Here is a 23156-nt window from a genome sequence, read left to right on the forward strand (position 1 = left end):
ACTGAATTCCAATACCTATTCCAGCACCTAGCATCCTTGTAACGACAGAGGTTGTCTGATATCTTCTAAATTCAATACTATTTCCAGTAAAATGGACAATTGTATAGCTATATAAAACTAATGCCTTTAGAGTATATGATTCTATGCCCATTTCAGCCATGTTTTAATGGAAGATGTCAATGGGGGACTTCCTGGCGTCAGAGATGGCATGTGATCCAAATACTGATAGTTTAAGGGGTTCTCAGTTCATAAAGATGCAAACTGGATATTTTAATCTTTCCTGTTTGGTAAGGAATGTGCAGGTTTGGAATTTGTTGGCAGTCTTTTTTCTTGACAAATGGAAGAAGTACATATAGGAGATAATATTACCAATACAGAGAGAGGCAAATTTACGGGTCAAAGGGAAAGACCTTTGGTGGCTTTTTCTTATTTGAAGGGATTGTCTGGTGCCCAAGTGCCTTTGCTAATTTAAGAAATCTCTCTCTGTAGTTAGTCATTCAAAGGACCAGAATCCTCCCACGACAGAAATCTAAAGGAGAACAGGCTAATTTCTGGGCTAGTCTAATGAGGTACTTTTCTCCTATTGTCTGTAAAGGGTGTGGAAATCCCAGAGCAATCGTGAGAATGTATTTGGAGCCAACATACGAGACTGTATTAGGAAAACCTATGTAAAAGTTCAGGGATTCTTGGATAGGAGGCTAGTTCTAAGAGAGAAAAGATTTAAAGCTTATTAATATTGATGGAAACTTAAATGATTTGAAGAGAAATTGGCATCTTCACTTATTGTATAAATATTTTACTCGGTACCTACTATGCTTCCAACAATTTTCTAGTCACTGGAGGTATAATAGTAGTACACAAACCAACAATAACAAGAACGCCACAAATGGGTTTCATGAGGTTCACATTATAAAGGTATTCAAGCATACGTTGGAACAGAAGAGATACTTCGTCAGGCAAAAAAAAAAAAGTGTCATCGACTGTTGGTTTAGCAAGGCTGAGATGGGAGTAGTAAACTTCACTCAAAGTGAATGGGGGACATGCATTTTTGCATATGCGTTAATTAAATTAACATAATACAGTTGTTTCAATTAAGAGGGATACAATCTTAGAGATATATAGTATGAATTGATATACTATGCTTTAATAACTTAGTTCTTCAGTTCATTATTAATCCGTTCACTCAGTGTTAAGCCTTTTGTTTACTTTTGAACCATTTTCCACCTAAGTTATGGAGTTTATAAATTAGCAGTTGAACATTTGTATTTATATTTTTAATGCCATGTTTTGGCTTATTTTGACCAAATGTCAGGCTTCTAGACTGTTGAAAGAACCTGTCAAAAGTCTCCTGCATCTAAAAATCTACCACTTTCTAACACCTGGTGAGAAAAGACTTACCCACCGATGGTTAACACCTTGGGAGGTAGAGGTGACATCTAGGTCTCTTAATTGTAAGTCTTCTTATCTCTGCCTTCTAAGAGGACTGGAAAAGGTCTTCTCACCTACACTTCATAAGTAACTAGAAAAATTACCTAATACCTCCAGGCTTTATTTCACACATTTGTAAAGAGGGGATACTAATCTCTTCCTGTAGTGTCATTATATTGAGAATTAACAAGTACTAAACATGATTCTCTAAATACAAAAATTATTATATCAACTAGACATTTTTTTTAAAGCTACAAATATTATTCTTTCTCCCATGCCTCTTCAGCTTTAAAAAACTACTCTCTTGTCTACTGAGATCTCATGAATTATTTTTAGTTTGTGCCAGTGTGATTGGTGCTTGGTATATATTGGAATAAGGAGTTCAAACAAAAACACAAAATGCTTCCAGCTTATGCTTTTATACTGTCAATTTTTGTCTCAAACTGAGCAACTTCAAACAATCAGAGGCAGTATAGCAGTTCTCAATCTTCTCTTTGTATTTATCAAACTTTACTGGGAATTTTCAGGAAGGGTCTCCAGCAAAAGCCATTTCATCAGTTACAATTTCTGTTTTCTATTCTCGGAGAGTAGTTCTGAGTGGGTCTTCTAAAACTCCATTGATCTAACTCATTTGCAGATGTGGTGCACATGATTTTAACTCCATATATGTTATCCCCCATTCATCCTTCTTTTCTTAGAAATCCGTTAAAACTTACCCATAGATTAAATCAACACCACCAAATGAAGCTAAATCACTTTCAAGTGCACTTCCTGCTTTCCAAACAGATTCACACCAAGATAGAGTGACATTATCAAGATGGTGACATAGGTCATACCTGATTTTGCTCCTCCTCACAAGAAGAACGACTACAACTATTCAAGAACAGGACACCGCTGAGAGAATCCTAGAACACAGGGGTGAGGCCGAAGTAGCCCCCTGCATCTCGGAGACAAAGACAGACTGCATTAGAAGGGTAAGAGGAGCAGCTACATGCCTACAACATTGCCCCTCCCCTCAGGCCAGCTCAGCACTATGTAGAGATGTCTTCCCTGAGCCTCCCATATCTCCAGTGGGAAAAGAGAGCACAGAGACAACCAACCGACCGCCAACTCTGTGGAGAGTGTCTTCCAACTCCATCTGACCAGGAGGGCTGGCAACTTCTGGAAGCTGTGTCGTCCAGCAGTGCTCAAGCTGAGAGGCGAGCTGTCGTAGCCAATAGTTAGTGAAGAAAATCCAGTGCCTGTTCATCCAGGGTAACTGGGATGCAGGTCAGCTTGAGATAAGACAACAAAGAGCTTTCCCAGCTTTAGAGCTACTTCTTCCGCTGAGCTCCATCAGCAATTCTAATCTAAAGATCCTCTCATTGCTGAATATATCCTTCAGCCTGCCAGGCCAGAGAAGTTAATTCATAGTCCAATCTACTACTAAATACAGTACACAGTCCAGGCCATCTAGTAAGCCTTGCCAGAGAATCCAGGCAGCCACAGAGCCCATTCTACAGCCTCACTTGGGTAGGGAACCAAATGAATTTGGCAACAGTCAATGTTACAGCTCAATTTCAACTTTTTGTTTACATACAAAAATAACTACACAAGCAATATGAATATACAGGGATTAATTTTCCTAGGATTTTCCTTGCCTTGGAAAAAGAAAAGAAAGTGTCTACCTCTGCATGATTTAAATCTAGAACCAATCTTAATGAACATCTAGGATGATATCATCTTTCACCATTCCTCTTTCATTTATTTCTTTTTAAAGATGATGAAGAGACAGATAGATAAACAAAGTGCTTCATGAATTTATTATATGAAACCATGGGCGCCTACCCAAATCTGTCAAATCTAAGTAGCCTGGAGTCATGTATCTGGGTAGCAGCCTAAAAGTATGTGTATTTGAATTTGTACCAAGTCATAGCCACGTAGAGACAATGGCCCAGTAGGAACAAAAATAAAAATGCTGTTAATAATTCTTTGTCATCAAATATACCAAATACAACTAATTCTGTGGCTAAATTTATGATTAACTGATAATTATGATTAATTGATGGTAATGAATAAATTTAATCAATGGTTGCTTAAAATAACTGAAAAACTTATCTATTTGACTTGAGAATAGGTAAATATTTACTCTGTATATATAATACCAGCAAATATATAGATTCCATCAATACCAAATCTATAGATTCACTTTGCAAAAGTGAAGTTTTTGTTTATGGCTATGTTTTGGGAACAAAGGAGATAAAATCAACACATGTTTTATTCCCTATGCTTTATTGCTCTAATGCAATAGATTATTCAAGGGATAGAAAGCCCATATTGCTCATATGAGTTCAGGTGTTTCATCAATAAGTATGGCTCAGAAATCCAAAAATAAAGCATATTAATTAAGCCTAATTATGTTCTGAGAAGTTTTTGATTAAAGTATGTATATCTATGTCTGTCTATATTTATCTTCATAGGAAACTGATTTTCCAGGTCCTTCAAGCTGTTTTATTTTTATTTCTCCTTCTCTTACCTTTTTAAATTTGTTCCCTTTCATAAGCTACCCCTTTATCTTTCATCCCTTAAATTATTGTCACAAATTAAGAGAATTTGCTGATAGGAATAAAAACCACATATAGGTCCCCATTTGTCATAGCACACATCACTATGTATCCCAGAAGGTCATTAGCTAATATAAGAATGAAAGTGTTAAAACCAGGGGAGGGGCCCAGCATCTAAATACCTTTTTAAATCAGCAATATTGGTAGAAGTAAGCTTCTCTCATGGCTGGAGTGCAGAAGTCTAGAATGCCAGGTAGATTTTACCCCCTATATCACCTTGGGGCAAAAATCTGTAGTGTTCCATAGAGTGCTAGTTTGAGAAAGTTTCTAAAGGATCACGAGTACTCGGGAGTAGAGTACCATGCGTAATTAATAATATTTGCCTCATTTGTTCCAGATATTTGATAATCCACATTGTTAGTTCCTGGTCTATATCTTTATGCCCTTAAGTTCCTCTACTACTGACCTATAATTTCTCTAAAGTTTGTCATAATACTTCTCCTTTTTAGATGTAATTTCCCCATTGTTACAGAGACCCTTGAGTCACATATTGTCTCATATCTCTTATATCAAAGTGTTGATGTCAGTTAAGTCACGTGCAGTACCCTGTCCATTTGTGTCACTGCTGAATGTTCACCTGATCCAGGTTGGGACAGTCAAGATTCCCTTTCAAGGTCTAGATTTGGGTCACAGAGACTCAATTAATCACTGTTTGGAACTAGAGCTCAAAGGTGGGTAAGAGAGATATCTAGAGCCCCTGTTGCTTAGAAATGTTGATTTAATAGTTGTGAGTTACCTAAACTGAGAAATAAAATAACAGCAGTCCATGAATCCAGAAGCCTTGTTCCTTTGGTAAGGCAGTTCTTTTTTTTTTTTTTTAACCAATTAGCTTTCATCATCATACAGACACATACATATGTCTTGCCTCCTGTCTTTGTATTATATGAAACATCTGGATGCAGGATCCTTTTCCACTGGAACTTTGTTAATGATGTAGAAACATTTATGGCTGGAAAAAGTTGCAATTTAAAAGGTGTTTAGGGAGATTGTGTATACTTCTCTACCTATATGCTGTTTTTATTGTTCCCCCCCAAATCCTTATGGTACTAGTGATGTGTACTGGTGACTCCTTTGCACATAATGGGTCTTATGGAAATTGGGCTGTGGCAGAACCTTTTGAAATGTGAAGTGGAGAGAAGAAAGTAGAAGGATAAGTGATAACTTGAAGAAAAAGGAGGAAGGGAAGGATGGTGATGTAATGTGGGAGTAGCAACTCTTGGAAACAAGTAAGGGACCCCATTGCCTCTTTAAGAATGAAACATCAATCATTTTTTCTCCATTCTAAATTTCATGAGGGCTGCTTTTTCTGCCACTCGGTTCCATACAGTTCCTCACTCATCTCATTTTTACTTTCATTCTCAGATATTTAGAATATTCATTCTTCATTGCTAAACACAAATGTCAAAGCTGCTGGGAGGTCTTCCCTAATCTCTCAAGCCCAAATTAATCATTCTTTCATTTGCACTCTCAGAATTATGCTTATGAACTTATTAAAGATTAATTTTACCCTATCATAATTTATTACTAATAAATCATCCCTTCCCCACTCTAAAGCTGCATTAAGATAGTGATTAGTTCTGGCATACATTTGTGTATAGTAAATATCCTTCACATAAGATAAAAAGAAATAATCATTAAAACCTTACCATTAAGCACAAGGCTACATTTTAAAAATATATCTTGGAGCTGTTAATACAACTACACTATGCAAAGGCTTTAATTCTCATTTTATAGATAACAGAACTTGAAAAGATTATATATAACTTTAATGGTAAAAGGTACAAATCAAAAGCTTTCTGATGTCAATGCCCATGCAACTCAATAATTCCTGGAAGGAATTTTAATTCCTGGTTTGGTGTTCTAACCAAGATGAAAGGCTGACCTTGGATCACACAATTTTGTTTAGATTAACATGAGATGAACTAAGCCATGGTTTTATTGACGATCCTTAACAAGATTTTGACGGGCTCTGTAATCTTTCTTCTTTAGCAGTTTGGGAAAACTTTGCTGTAAACACTTCAAAGGGAGTAAGTTTATCTCATCTCATAAACAATTCTCTGAATATGTATCTGAAAGAAAGGTCAAGTTAAAGAAAAAAATAGGCAGTGACACACTGCCTCTATGGGATCCTGTATATCAAGAGGCCACTGAAGAAGTGAAGATAATAAATTTCTTCTCACAGTGAAGTGGGAGGATCAGTGCCCATTGTGGGTTCATTCAGATTCCATTAATTCAGTAAGTGTGCTAATTCAAGTCCTGGCAATTCAAAATATGCCATTCTAATCATGTCAGAAAAAAAAAGATTTAATAATTTAAGAAGAATTGCAGAAGAAAATTATTTTAGAGAACTAAATTATGCTTCAACCACATTTAAAACCCATCCATTCAACACAGGTACTATGCCTTTTTATTTTCAGTACTTTGCTCAAATGGTTCCCCACCACTAAACAAAATTTACCTTTCCAAGCATTACTCTCACTTCTGCTCCTCTAAACATGATCTTTACTTTAAGATTCAGCCCAAATGCCATGTCCTCCAATAGCCTTCCTCCTTTATGCAAGCTGAAAGAGTCACTGTCAAATTTCTAAATCATTACATTTACGTCTCTCATGAATTGGAAGGCAGTAATACAGTTTAAACAAACAACCTGAGGAACTGACTTAAATATTCATTTTAACCATCACGTTATCTTATGCTCAAATAAGACTCAGAAGAATGACATAATTATCCAAAGTACACATTTTTAAAATGACTTAAATTTGAATCCAGATCTGACTTCAAATGCTATTCATTTTAATTTTGCCCCCTTGTAGCCTGAGGGCTGAAATTGTGAGTAATTGACTTTTGTATCTAATTACAGTACTTTCCAGAAGGCCCTCCACATAGTGGACACTAGATAAAAGCAAACTAAGTGTTGAAACAAATTACTGCCATTCACAGATATATATGGTGGGCCTTCTCTATTCATTAAAGCAGCCTCACAATTCTCATCTAAATATTAAAGTTCTTTCTCACCATACATTTTTAGCAATTCACTGGAGTTACTAAGTTGAGGGGAAACGGTAACATACCTCTCCCAAACAAAATCCATATTTAAATATTTTAAGATATATAATATTCAGGTATTTTATTGCTTCAACACATCCAGCTCTTAAGATATAATTATCCCAAATTAGCAAAGTTGGTTTGACAAGAGCCTGTGACCAGTAAGCAAAGACAGCCATCCGTGACTGTGCTGAAAACTCACCAGATCCCATGAGGGTTAACATGATAAAAGAAACACCAGGCCTCCCAGCATACACCTCCATAAATCAGGTGCATATTTGTGGAGGATGCAAAGACTGTCACAAGAAAGCACAGCTGACACTGAGATAGCACCAAAGTGTTAAAATTCCATGGTTCCCTTGCAAAACTAAGATCTGCAAGCCCTTTGGGGATTTGGTGAGGTCTGAGCCTAGCTGGGAGGTGTAATCACGGTGCTAGAAAATTAAGAACACCACTCAAGGGACTTAAGTAAGACTGTACATGGCCTGACAAATTTATGGTAGTGGATGACAGCACCTTGAAGATATCTGTAAATGTTGTTTCCTACAACCCAAAAGCGTACTGCTTAAGGTTTACCATGCACACTAACACTTGCCTTCACACAGCCACAAATACCTGCCAGCACTCACTCTTTCTTCCTCTACTTTCCTCTCTTCCTCTCTTTTCTTCAGCATTTCTTAAAAGCCAAGTTAGGTGGAAAAACAAGCCTGAAGCACAAAGAATTTCTGCAAACAAATGAGAGCGATGTTTTCAAGAGAAACCTTAATTAGGATCCACTGAAAAGTGGACCAAATCAAAAGCTGGCAAAACTGTTTATCTACTAGATTTTCAGTCTTGAAGAAAAAAATTAAAGGCACAGAGCACAGTGCCTGGCATATCAGAGGATACTCAAAAATTGTTCAATAAAGAAACAAATGGATGATGGTACAGTACTGATAGACTTTAGTATCGAGTTTTATGTTTGCTTGCTTGTTTTATGTTCTATGAGTTATTATCTAACATATGAGGTGGAAATGATAAAGGCAGAGAATAATTTAACCAGCTGTATTTATCTGCTAGTGTTTCTCCTCCCTTTGAAAACCTAGTTTTTTTCAGGTACTGCATTACAAAATGTGTCATGAACAAATGCTAACTTTTCTTTTTTTAAAGAGATGAACAAGCAGAAAATCCTGAATTTCTAAGACAAAGTTGTTGATCCAACAGTAACAAGGTCCCATATTCCCGAATCTTAGTCATTGGCTACATATGAAACAGGAAGTTTCAAGTTCACTTGACAAATAATTTGTGAAAATGTGCTAAACAGACAATATATTATTATTTTCTTCAACCAGAGCCAGCCAGTGATGGGAAATATAGGTCCCATGTGGTGGTTATATCAAGAACCCAGCTATGTATCTTAACCTCCTCATCTAAGGTGACTGCTAGAGTTCCAACCATCACATCTGTGTTTCATGCAGCATAGTAGAAAAAACAAACAGTGGCAAATGGAGGCAAAGTATTTCCTTATATAAGACTTAGAAACCCCGTAACAATTCAATTTTCATCTCATTAAGGAGAACTCAGTTACTGAGACCAAACTAGATGGGAGATACAGTCTTTGCTCATGATCAGCCTGGGGCCAGCCAAAAAAAAATTTTTTTTTTAAATATCATTATTAAAGTAAAAGTGTAAAACAAATCTTGAGGTAGTCAAGTAAATGTCTGGACAACAACTATCAGAGAAAATCATAGCAGTTCTGTAACTTGGGCATTCCATTCCACCAGGACAACACCTTAAAATGTACACTTACACCCCTGGCTTTCCCTTCGAAGAGAAAGATGAAGATTGATACAGTGAAGCTGTGGTTGATGTGGAACTTTATCCTATGTGCTTTTTGTTAGCCATGCGCATCCTCTGGGAAAGCATTCTAAGGTAAAGCGGTATAATATTCTTCTCTTGGGCCATTCTGGGAATTGTTAGCTGGTAAATTGGTGCTATTTGCCTTTTCTTCATTGTCCATAAATTAAGTACCTGTTTTCCTGTTATTTATGCCTAGTGTTAGAACATGTTTAATTCGGTTAAAATACATGGCTTGCCCAACAAGATTTAAAGCTGAATATCAATCATCAATTTACTTAGTAACTATTCTTTAGTCACAGCGACACCCAACAAAGTTCTTGGAAACCCTTCACCCCTAAAATGTACACCTGGTTCCCTGAATGCCTCAATTCCTCATTTGCCAACTATAGAACACAATGTTATCAAGGAGAATACAGTTTCCAGGCATTTGAAATAATCTAAATCATTAAGAAATCTTATGTAACCTTTGTTATAGCTAAGAAAACAACTGCCTGCTTATAACGTCCACACAGGAGATAACTTGTGGTAGTGGAACACAACTCTAAAACAGTACCCCAAATTGCAGGGCTTGGACTTGCCTCAGCCACTAAACTTATTTATCCCCTGGGCAAGTTAGATAAACTCTCTGGTGCCTGTTTCCTCATCTGTAAAATCAAGGGGGTGAGTTAGTTTCCTTGGGCTTTTTTAGCTATTACACTCCATGGATACATGGATTTTTGTTGTCACTTTCAGTTCAATTTAATTTTCATCAAGAATCCATCTCTTCACCTTTGGAACTTGGTTTCATTTTGTATGTCTTGAATGTATGTTTATACTTCACGGTCTCAATATTCCCCAGCCTTTATTCCAGTTTTTTACTGTGAGTCAGGAAAGGGTCTATTTTTACCAATTTCCCAAAAGAATTGAAAGAGAGTCTCATCTTTGGCTCATTACCTCTGAGAGCCTGTTCGCTGATGCCTGCTATTTTCTACTCTGTGCCTTGCTCCTGCCTGCGATTGTCACCAAGGTCAGCACAGGTGCATCACCTCTGTCAGATGGTGGAATCAAAATACATTTTCTCATGTTGAAAACTGACTTGGATTTGCATCCCTAGGGCTTGAGGTTATTCAACACTGACTCTATAAGGAAATGCCACGCTTAACAGCCACAGAACACACACCCAGGGCTTAGCGGTCGCGCTTTCATCTCTGCCTATTTCTAATTAAAATTCTTAGTAAAAGGAAATTATGGCTACCTTGGGACACAGGATTTCATAGAACTTGTGCTTGTATCAGAAAAAGCCAAGCAGGGGCTCATGCTCTCAAATACCCGTGTTCTTCTATTTCTATGAAGTTGCAGGACTGGTATCCTATTTGGAAGCTCAACTAGACAGCAAAATAAACATAACAAGGAAAGAGAAGCAGATGACTCTAGGAATGGGTCTGGGGTTCCTTTAATATTCACAATAGGCTGTGCATCCTATTTCACAGATGTGAGATTGTAGCTCCATAATTAAGTTTGATAACTCTCACTTCATGCCTACATACGGGCCCTGCCAGAGGCACTCAGCTGAGACCTTGGCAATCACGGCCACACCCAGCCTCTTTGTCCCATCTCCAATCTCCCCTGTTGTGAATCCCAACTAATTTCTGGCTTTTGACTTCTAGATTTGAATTGCAGACTATTATATAGTATACATGGCCTTGATTTTACTTTTCTCAGAAGATGTTGCTTTGTGCTTGTGGATAAAATCAGGAGAAAGCCTTCAGTATTCCCAACTGTCTCAGTAATGAACAGACATTATACTTTGTAATTTGAAGTTTTCAAATTGATTTTCTAGGTAGAAATGTAAATCATGAGATTCTCTTTCAAGTAAAATTTTTGCTTCCCTTTTCAGTGAAAAGGAAAAAAATATATTTAAGCTATCTGTGTGACAAGGATCAAGCCAAATATATGGTAAATATTGTTTCTTTGATCTTCACAAAAATTATGAACCTACTTCACAGGTGATGAAATGATGTTGGAAGATTATACACTTTAGGTTACTTGGCCAATAAAGGAGTATAACTGTATTTCAAATTCTTACGTGGCTTAAAACCTGGGCTTTTGCATCCAGCCCGGTTATGATGAGTCTAACTTTCTCAGCTAATACTGGTTAGCCAGTTAGGCTTTTCTTTGATGATATCAGTAGCCACCTGCCCCTGCTACTTATTCTTTAGGCCAGTCTGTGATTACTGACAATTCTATGGACTCTTTCCACTTCTCCCTGATATCAACATACCCAGGGTTCTGCACTAGAGTCTGCCTGTGTCTTTTGGGCCAGAATACTAGGCTTTTCCTAAAAACTTGGAATCATTTTGCATTATTGGTACTTTGTGCTAAATCAGAGAACTGCTAAGTCAAGTCTTCTCACCAAGCCATGATCATGACCTAACTTTCTTTGACCAGGTCATTATAGAATCAGGGACCTGGGCAGCTGAAAGGTGGGACAACTTACACACTGGCTATACACCTTTATTTTGTTTTTATTTTTTGTATCTTTTTAAACTTTTAAAGTTTTTATCCCTACTTATTTTAAGTATGTCAACTTCCAGAGTTTTTTTTTTTAGTCATTGCCTTTGGAAAGCAAAGAAATTTTGCAGATTCTGATACAGCTGAATATCATCAACCAGAAATATCATTTGGGGAAGAGAATTTATACATTTCACTCCTTTTTTTTATCTGTGTTGAACTGCAAAGGGTGGAAAATTGAATCGTATGCTCCTATCCGGTCAACAAATGTGCTCATGCTAGCAATGCTTTATGATGGCTTTTCAGAGCTATAGCAAGTCCAATCCATGATTAAATACAAGTTTTAACCTTCTTGCTTCACACAGAAAATGAGATTTGTGCTGTGGACTTTTTCTAAAATGTTGAACACAGCAGAAACTCTCATCTTGCCATCCAGTTATCCTGTCTACTATTTCTATTAGCATCCATTAGCATAATATTGAAAAATGGAAACCACCATATATTTTTTTTCCATAACTGAGCAGTGAGAGAGATGGAATATCCTGCACTCTTTTCAACTGCTTATTACTTTAGGATAGGGGTAGTATGGCACATTAAATGATTACAAAGAGATTTTTCTTGAGTTCACTGTCTTTCTATATTCCACATTTCTAACCATGCATATTATATGAGGAGCAAAGCATTCTGAAATGTTTATTATCATTATGTGTAAACTCATATATCACTGAAAAGTGTGTACATGACATCTAATAAGTATGTTGCCCCTTTTGAAAGTATGTTACTTAATAGGTCTTATTTAACATTCTACATAGACATATTTCCTTGCCACAATTCACACTACATAGAGATTAATGCCTTAATCCAGCCTTAAACAAAATTCCTTTATGGTGTTAAGACATCCTGGTATGAGAACAGGCATTTTAGAATAGTCATGTTTAAATAGTTAATGTTAAGCTATAACATATCCTGGCTCTGAGGCTAAAAACAGTGGCTCTTTGATCATAAAAACCTTCCTAAAAAATATCATGCTTGCATTAGCCTTAAATATTCAGATATCCCAAATGGATGTATTCAGGAATTCACATAGGGAATTTTCTTTCAGGGTTACAATACTGTATACTTACTGAGTCCCTGTGGATTGTGAGAGTGTGGTAGAGTCCAAACTGTGTTGTTGTCAATGTATATTTTTGCCCAACAATGTATATTCAAATTGTGTAAAAGTCAGAGTGTGTGCGCACTGATTGTAATGGTGAAGATATGAGTTAATTTATGTGAAATGACCCAATGAATGTGCTCATTCCTCTTCAAAAGAAAAATGAAACGAAGAAAACTACTGGCCAGGCATTTAGCATAAACCCGGCTGCCCACCTGTGATCACTGCCTCCTTACTCACTTGCTGCGATCATGAATGTATTAGCCTTGCAGGGCTCTTGAGATTTAACTTGCAGTGGAGTAGACCTGTCTGAGTCTGAAAAGAAGGTAAGCCACAGCTTTAACAGCATTGCTCTGAGTCAATTTTTTAATATATGGATGTGTATTAGGACAGAGAGAGATGCTGAGAAGCCTCTTTGCCCCAGAAAGCATATATATGAGTTTCTGTGAAACAGTTCTGGTAATCCAGCTGACAGTTTTCTCCTAGAACAGGCCTCTCCAAACACAGATGAATGGAATGGTCTAGTGCTAAAGGCTGGACAGGCCTAGGACAAGACATTCTAGTACCCCACCTAAGACAGCCTGGGATTTTCCAAGGATAGTGTCAAGTTTGGAACTGAGGAACAAAGACAACATATAGAAATCTGGGAGAACTGGTATCTCACCTTTTTCTTCCCTCAACTATCATCCATTTTCTCCACAGTAGTCATCTGATCTGTTTGGGAATCATAGAATGTGAACAAAAGCAACACTGTTTTGAGTAGCACCTAATCCAGAGAAAAGGGAGGCCTGTTTAAATAAACAGTGTCTGGAACATTCATTTCACCAAGATCAATATTTTCTGCATGGCCTTGGGTGAACACTGACAAGTTCTTGTTCTCCGACTTCCATTTAACTAGCTTCCTGTGGTTAATGGAGTCTTTCTGAACAGAATTGACTGTTTTTCTGCTTTCCTATTCCCAGTCTTTTTCAGGCCCAGCATCATCTTTTAAGACACCAAATAACAGTCTTTGAAGTTTAGTCACTCATGACTAAAATACTGTAGTCTTAACAAAAGCTATACATGAGAATAACATGAAACATTTCTATGTGTCTTAGGTTGAGCTCTATCTGAAGCAAATCCCAAGTGAAAGATTCAGGGGTTACTGGCATAGATTAAGGAGGTGCTTCCAGAAAGAACTAGGAATGGAAAATGGAGGGCTAGAATAGGAAAGGAAAAATCCAAAGGTGTGATAACAGGTCAAGTCCAAGATGCAATGTGATTCCCCGTGGAACTTTAAAAAATAAATTACACCTGACTTCAACTCACTTTAAGGCAAAGGAGAGGGGTTTCTGTGTTCCCCACCCAGGTTTGTGTGGGATACCCTAAGGAGAGGGAGATAGGAAAACTCTCAGTTACTTCTGGATCTTCCTTTGATTATGGAGGTTCTGGTGCCCAAGAGCCAGGCCCAGAAGTTCCAGGTGCAAGCTGTTAACAACAGAGTCCACAGAAGCTGAGAGAGGGGCTCAAAGAGGTGAGTCAATAGATCTGACTGGTACACCAGCAAAGTTCCACTATGGAGTGTACTTAATTTTCAGAAAATTAAATGATTTCCAGATGACTGTTAGGGGGTATATTGTACTACACTCTTTTGTGTAGTTACCAGGTTATCACCCAAGATTTTCAAGAGGAGAACTTTAGTCTTAAAGTTGGGTAACCCATTTCCCTGGGTCGCACAGCTTAGGAGGGACCCATCATGTTGGACAGAATTAAGAACCTAGAACCTTCCTCCAGGGCTCGTGCTACTCTACATACATGATGTTTAACATCCACTGGGCAGCTGTGTAGTTGCCACAGATATAGAAACCTGATGGCAGTGATGTCCATATGGTATGAATAAGAGTTAATCATGCCCTGATTTTCTGATTAACTCCTACTGTTCCACGTCAGTGGGAAACCAACAGCCTGAAATGGAAGTGAATGTCAAAGGAGAGTAGTTGAAGCAGTTGATTCTGAGAATTGTTGATTATAAATGCATATTGATTTTCTTTCCTTTCTTTTTAAACATCAGAAGTTTTAACATTCGGATCAGACTATGCATTATTAGGCACTGTCTTTTTCAAATCAGAATATTGATTAATCATACCCTTTAAACTATTTTTACCAGTGAAAATAAGCACTTTAATTATATTAAATACTGAATAGATAGAGCTTTGTGTAGAGAAGTCATCTGTGGAACAGCAGTTAAGATATGAGCTGCACTAAAGTGAGTACCATTTCTATTCAAGTAAATGGTGGGTTTAGAACCTTTATAGAAGCTAGATTGAAATCTCATAAATTTAAGCACCTCAACGTGGATAGCCAAAACTGTCACTTGCATTACTTGAACCAGACAAATATTTCAATTTGGTGTTTAGGCTCAAGTCTGTCTACAAATGCTTCAAGTTGTCCTATGCCAGATGCATGCTTCATGGGGTCATCACAGTCTAGAGAAGGAAGGACCCTTAGGCCTACCCAGTTCAGCTGATCTCATAATCCATGTTGACAAACTAAGATTCAGAAATGGGAAATAACGTTCCCACAGGTACTTAACAAATGTGACAGCATCAGAAGTTCTTGAAAAGCATAAATTTCCCAAGACTTACTCCTACTATGTAATGGTAGGCTTGACCATTTTTCAACCGGATTCCTAAAACATGAATTTCAGGGTCATTCCTTCCAATCCACTCTCCATATTGTACCAAGCACTAATGCTAGGTTTAAATACTTCAATGGCTTTACCTGTAACTCTTTACCTCTCTTGTTTCCCCTTTTAACACTCTCTCTCCATCTGTCCGCTCCAAATATACCAATGTATGCATAAATATGAAATTTGTAATGTTCTTTCTTGCCTCATGTCTTTGTATGGGTTATTTTCTTTCACAAACACTCTCTACCCCATCTCTGGTTTCACCCAGCTAAGATAAATGCAGAGACAATATAAGTTCCTATGGCCAGAATTTTCACCTAACCCTGGTCGGCTTGCTCACTACACACGCGTAGCCAACGCCTTGTTATTAAGTCTCTATAAAGAGCTCCGCCTAGTGTTCTGGGTTGCACAGCTGCAGGTGAGCAGAGACGGGTGGTGGCAGCGCTGACAGACACAGAGACAGCTGCAGGGCAGAGAGGCCCAGAGGCAGAGATGGGCTTGCTGCACGCAGACTTGCTCTGAGAGGATGGGACTCTAGTGCTTGACCTGCCACTGTGGGAATAAAGTTGGATATAAACCCTTTCACCCCAAGAATGTACCATTGTCATTTTTCCATTTCACCGAATCAAGAGTGAATTTGCCCAGACCTGAAACCCTTTGGCAAGACAATAAGTCAAATAGGCACATAGATGTTTTGTTTTGTTTTTTTGTCTTTTGGGATCTCACAACCCCTGCGTTTATTTCTACCACAGTACGTATCACTAACTATTGCAATGTTCTGTGGACATCTCTGTCTCCCTCTGTAGGGTGTGTACTTTTCTAGAGCAGAACTCTGGTCTGATTCATCACTAGAATATAGTACCTGGCATACATGAAACATTCAGTATTGAATGTTTCCCTATTGCTGAAAACATGGAAATGATAATATACACATTGTTGATATACCATTGCTCTCTGGAGGTCCAAAAGAGTCATCTATTTAAGATGTAGAGGTTGTGGATAATACAATAAATTAATAACCCTCTTTCTTTTCTAATTACTTAATAACTCCTTGTCATTTGGAGTCCAGCAATGGAAGATTTAAATTCAGAATCTCGCTGTGCTACAGATAAATACAAATAACCCACCGGTAGGCTGACAGATACTTAAAGGCAGGAAAGTGCTATTATATATCTTTGTCTCCTGCATTGTTCAGGATGCTTTTGTTTGTAAGCAACAACTGGTCAACTTACAAAGGACAAGTTCTTGGATCACCTGATAGAGAAGCCTAGAGTTGGTACAAAGAAAGTAATTGCTGCACTAAGCACCTCAAAAAGTGTCTTTGGCTTTTGATCTCCCCCCAACTCTGATGCTCTTGGTTCACCTTATTACTTAGATAAGATCCCTCCACATAAAGTAGAAGATATCTCTCAGCAAGCCTTTATTCACCTGTTCCTCATTTAGGAACTCCAATGGAAAATTTTAATTTTCCTGTTATCTGTGGCTTGGTCTTCACAGGGAAAATCCAACTGGAATGACTTGGACTATGTTAACTTCAGAGACCATCCCAGAGGCCTGTGCCTTGTTATAGAAGAGATAGAAACAAGACCCTCCAAGACCACATGGCTGAGATGTGGATGGTTTCACTTTAGGAAGGGATAAAGGATGGTGTTTTACCAGGTATCTCTTACAACTGATTAAGATGTGTGTTGAAAGAATATGAAAGAAGAGGAAATAAGGCCAACATTATTAATCTGTTATTGATTGAATATTTATGACTTTGTCTTCAGTTTGTGCAGGCCCAGTGTTGTGCAATGAGATTAGAATGGTCCTTTTTTCAAAGGGACTATCAATGGAGATAAAGAATCTAAAGGAAAAACATGTACTTGTTCCAATAAAAAATCCCCAAGCTCACAAATTCTTAGGTGAGTGCACCCCACCAACATACGTATGCATTCACAAACACAGAGTGAAATTCTGCACACATCCATAGTATTATCATAATGTCAGAGAACAAATGCTCTATCAAGAGTGATACTCTATAATTTAATAAACATACACCACCTTGATCAATTTTCAAGATGCCTATCTTGTCTTATTATCATCGTTCTATTTAGCACATACTAACATCATAGTATTTTAAGACTGTGATATCAATGAAAGCTACCCAAACAGATATATTCAATGATTTCATACTGAGGTATGTGATATGTTTAATATATCAGATGGTGGGATCTTTGTTTGGAAGCAGACATAGTAGAGGATATATAATCCATTATTAAAATGGAACCTAGTGTCAGCTCCACCTCTTACTATTTATGTGACCCTGAAAAGACATTTTACTCCTTACTGGTACAGTTCTCCATTGGCAAAATGAGGATAATAATAATTACCTAACACAGTTGCTATCAGCAAGGAATAGTACCCATAAAAGGGTGATAGAACTATTACACTGTGTGTGTACAGATTAGTAATGTTTTAATGAATCTCAAGATGCTGGGTAAAACTTTTAATTCATCTTTCTTACCTGTTGTTCATGTCTTAAGTAGCTTGAAGATCCTAGTGGAGGTTTGCAATGCTCTTTATCACATTTCTCTTTCTGGAAATGAGTAAAATGGATTGAGAGAGAGAGACAGAATGGAAATTATGCAAAGGGGTAATTCTCATGCATCTGGGATACAGGAGGTTACAATTATTATTCCATATTAAGAGTATGATTTCCACTGAAAGCCCTTGGGTATGTGATAAAGTGCTAATCATACTCACAGATTAACCTAACCATAGGATACCTGTGCTGCAAAGGCGATGGGAAGTATTTAGTGAAGGATGGGGAAAATGCACAACACATCTCTTGCTGTTCCCTTTTCTTGTTCTCACTGAAGACATAACTAATCCATCTGTAACATACTCTCCTTCATAGCTCGTTTCTACTTCTCCATCCAGTGCTTCAGACAGTATGACTCCTTTTTTAAAAAGTGAAACAAATAATACCAATCTACTACAACAACCTGATGCAACCTACACATGATATGGGTGAAATTTCCAGTACATGTAGAACCAGTTGCCGAGGGGCAAACAGCAAACTACCACAATAGCAGAAGCAGAGGCAGAGTTAAAATAGAGGCTTCCTGATTATGACTTACGAGGAAAAGGATTTAAAACAAGGTCACAAAACCAGATCAAGTGTTAGGAACAAAAGTACACATGGTGACCTTCAGATATTAGTTCCTTTGGGCATCAGAAAAATCCCAGGCAGCTATTACATCAGCGTATCATGGATAGCAATGTCTGTGCTAGTTACAGGGATAAGAACTATACAAAAGGCAATATATATATTGTAAGCAAAGCCTTTGGAAAGAAAAATACTCAGCTACAACTTGACTTAGAGGAAAGTAGAATCTTTATTTATTATTTAAGCATTAACAAGGGAGTTTCTCTCAGCTGAGGGGTTTTCTGGTAAACTGGAGACGTAATTTAACTATGACATGGATTTTCTAAGAAAAAAGTGGAATTAATAATAGGTCCAACTAAAGATTGTACAATAATGGTGTTTAAAAAATTACAAATTTTACAAGTTACTAAGTCTTGGGGGTGGCACATGAGTGGCCCATGGTCACATAACAGGCAGAGAAGCCAAAGACGCAGCGTTGGTCTGTGTGATTCCGTTGCCTGCACCCGCCCCAACGAGAGGGAAACACTGAATCTTCATCTTTTTCTTTTCTTTTCTTTTTATTTTATTTACACATGAAATAAGTATAAGGAAACACAGTACCTTATAGTGTGTTCAATTATAGTACATTTTACCTACCATTTTATATAAACTCATGACAGCACTTACCTATTTAGATTTAAAAAACACCAAAAGGAGATAATATATATAGGCACACACCTCTTAGTCATTTAAGACCACTTAAGAGATTATTGGTTGAATTTATTTTTAAACAATTTTTAATTTTTGGTGTGTGAAATGTGAACATCTAAATTAATGCAATATTGTAAAAATCCTCATTCTATACTAGATATTAAATAATTTATTTTATACATTGTCACATATAGCTAGCATTTATTATATAAAAATTGATACAGGTTGTTTTAATTTATAGAGTGGCTCCTCACCACATTCATAGAACTGTTTTGAGTTTGCAGATGAGGCAATGTAAAGTTTGTGGGTATGGATGTCATATAGCTCCTGCCACCTAGCACATGTGAGAAATTCTCTTCTGCAAATTGAAGTGTCTTGCCAATGGGTTTCAGCCCCGGGCAAGTTTACTATGGATTCAGTGAGACCAAGGAATGACAATGGAACGTTCTTGGGGTGAAAGGGTTTATTACCCAACTTGTTCTCCCGGCAATAGGTCGAACACTAGAATTACGTATGCATCCAACAGTCTGCAGGTCTGTAATCCTCCTTCATCTTTGCCTCTGTCCAGAGCACTGGGCAGAGCTGTGACTCAGTCAATAATAGCTTATTGCCTGTGGGTGTGGAAGCAGTAGCCTAGCAGCAAGCCAGTTACATCACCAAGTAGTTTAGGTTTAGGTGATGCACTTGGCCATAGAAACCCCAACTTTCCCCACATGAAGCAATGATGCCTGCATTAAAGAAGAGTTACATATAGATAAGATGAGATAAAAGGTATATAATCACCTGGTTCATAATGTACATAAGCTATCTTTGTTTATGACCAGGATTCTGAAGATAGAGGGGAGAACAGAAATCCGCAAAAATTGAGAAATGTTTCAGCAGGAAAGAAAGGACATGGGCTTTGCAGTGAGACAGAATGTGTGTTGGATATATACAATGGACATTACATTTCTAGTTAGTGAATATGGATTCAACAAAGAAGGCAGGCATAGTTATAAAGGCACTGTCCAATGTCCACCACATATGAGGTAGCAAATGATCACTGTCAGACCCTATGTTTTCTTGCCACCAATCTCCTGTCCAGCCATGCCTCCCAGACCTACTGACCTCAACTATAAATTTACTTGCAACTCAACTTTATTCAAATTCTTTGAATGGGTTTTGTTCCCTTCATCACTGGGCCTTAGCATAGGCAGCATCCTTTGTCTAAGATGCATTCCACAGCTCTACCCAACCATCACGAAACCAATGTTTACATATCATCTCACCAGAAAAAGCACTTCCTCCAAAGTTTCATGGGCACCTCTAATGAGGTCAAATAATCCATTGCATACTCCTATAGCATCATTTGTTTTCTTTAAGCATTTATCAAAATTATAAATCTATAGTTACTAAGATGAAAATATATTAAAGTCCCCCACTAGTCTTTAAGCTCCATGAAGATCAAGTCTTCAAATAGATGTGCTCACTTCTGTATCGCCAAGCAATTGTGAAAGTGTCTAGTACATAATATGCACTCCCTAAATACTTACTGAAAAAAAAGGAAGGAAATATTCAGATTTGCACCCAATCTTCCTAAGTAGGCTATCTCCTGCATTTGATGAGAAACAGTTTGTTAAGGATATGTGTTCTTTTACAGCTCTGCAAAAGGAACAGGCTTCTTTCTCCTCTTTACCTGCCTCACAGTACAAAGAAAGTCCTTTTTTGGGTAGTCAGAGGAAGTCAGGCATAGATACTACTTGCACATGAAACTAATGTTTTGTTTAATTAGCTGATGGACTAGCCAAAGATATTTGTGAATGTAGATATTGTTCTGATATCTGACTTTCAATATTTATGGAAAGTTCATACTCATTCACTAGGAAGCTATCCCAAGTCAGTCTCATTACTGCAGAGATGGTTGTGCAGTAGGGAAATAAACAGAATTGAGGCATGCATACCAGCCTGCACCTAAGGTTCTGGATAAATACATACAGGATCTAGAAACTAAATCTTGTAGTGTCAAGAAACTACATTATAAAAAAAAAGCTATCTGAAAGATATAATCTTAATAATAAACTCCCTCTCTCTTTCTCACTCTCTCTTTGGATGGACGATTGAAGGGAGGGGGAGGGCAGATTGTCAAATCCAAAGGGCAAAGAGTACAATTCTACAGTTCAAATAATCACTCCAACTCCCTTTAGTCTCTTAACAATATCTACTTAAATCTGCCTTAGAGCTGAAGTTGACAAGTCATAGTGCTCTTTGAAATAAAAAGCTTCTAGATAGTTAAAAGTACTCAATACACAATTTTTACCTGCAGTATGCACTATCTAATACTTCTCTCTAAATATTGCTAAATTATTTGCTAAATTGGAAGGCACCAGTTAGGTTTTATCATCCCTCCCTAAACCACCAGTTAGAGAGTTGTACTTTGAAAATATTTAACTCCTGTCAGTTTCTATCAACTGATCAGCTGTAAGCAGTTTCTTAGATTAAATAAGATCGTATGCAATTTGTGGCTTCAGATTTTCATTTGGCTTTTCCAGGCATTATTTAAAGTGCATTTCTGTGTATATATGTTAATTTGTTAGACAACACAGGCAGAAGTGATTTACGCTGAATTTTAAAAATTAACTGAGAAGGTGGTTCAATGTTGTATCTTCTAAAATAAAACATAAACATTTTAATAATATCTCCAAATATTGTTAATGACAAATGGAATTCAGTCTGACCTACCTGTGCTGCTAAAAATATGTTGTGCTTGCCGGTGCCTCAGTGATAATAGATTTTCCTAGCCCCAGAAAGCACATTCATTTATAATAATGGGAATGCTTTTTTGTCACCAGTTTTCACCTAGTACAGTGATACTTAAAAGATGCTTCTTTCTATTCTTAAAGACAAATTTAAATTTCAGTACTTCTTAAGGATCCCACCCATTCAGTTGGCTTAGATGCCATGTTTCCCTTCTCTGAATTCCCAGTGGGGTTTTCCCTCTTTTACATATGGTAGTTTTTACCTTTAAAGACAGTTATTTGGAAGCCACAGGGCATAAATCTGCAAAGAAGTAAAAAGCTAACCTTTTCAAAGAATATTGCTTCTCTCTCACTTACCAACTTTACATTTCCCTGTATGGCCCCGGAAGATGACTGGTTAGCCAGAGACAGGTAAGATTCCTCAAGGGAGGAACAACCTAAGACAGGCACAGTTGCAGGGGGGCCATCAGGAGAGAAATTGGAGACAACAGAGGTGAGGCTTAGAACCTCACCCCCACCCCCTGTTTTGAGAGCAATCTTCTGCATCTGTGGATGTTTTGTTGCCCTTGTCTAGCTTGGATTAATACTTAGTCTATAGGCACAGACCTGATCATCTACATTTGCCCTCTTATAGCACTAAATTATGTTTTCTACCTTTATCTTGCATCTGCCTACCACTTTAGCATTTTATTTAAAAAAATAATAATAACTAAGGGAGAAATGTGGGATTCACATATGAATCATGTATAAAAATCAAATGAATAATCATATCTGACTTGATTGTTTATAGTTCATGATGCGTGATCAAAACCGAAAGTTTCTGTGATGACTGCCCTTGTACTGTTCACCATGTAAGAACTTATTCACTATGTAAGAACTTGTTCACCATGTAAGAACTTGTTCGTTATGCTTCAGAAGATTGGAGACTGTTGAGATATAGGCTTGGGATTGATTAATGACTGTGCATTGAGTCCCCTATACAGAATTTTATTGTTGTTAACAACCATTTGATCAATAAATATGAGACATGCCCTCTCAAAAAAAAAATAATAAAAAATAAATAAAGACAGTTATTTGGTTGGCTATCTTCTCCCTCTTTATCATAACATAAAAGAGTTGAGAATTGCATGTCTCTACAGTGCTGAACATCAATTAAATAGCATGGCTAAACAGAAAGGTAATTTGAACCTCCTCTCACTTCTCTCCCAATGTCATGTAGATATAAGATAATGTACACAATTTCTGTTTAGGTGTGCCAGTTCTCAGGAACAGGACCAAATGCAGTCAGTGTTTGGACCACACTAACTCTGAGGAGTTAACCTCAATTTGGGATACCATGGATCCTGCTGTTCCA

Source organism: Manis javanica, chromosome 17, assembly GCF_040802235.1.
Source record: "Manis javanica isolate MJ-LG chromosome 17, MJ_LKY, whole genome shotgun sequence".
Classification (NCBI taxonomy): Eukaryota; Metazoa; Chordata; class Mammalia; order Pholidota; family Manidae; genus Manis; species Manis javanica.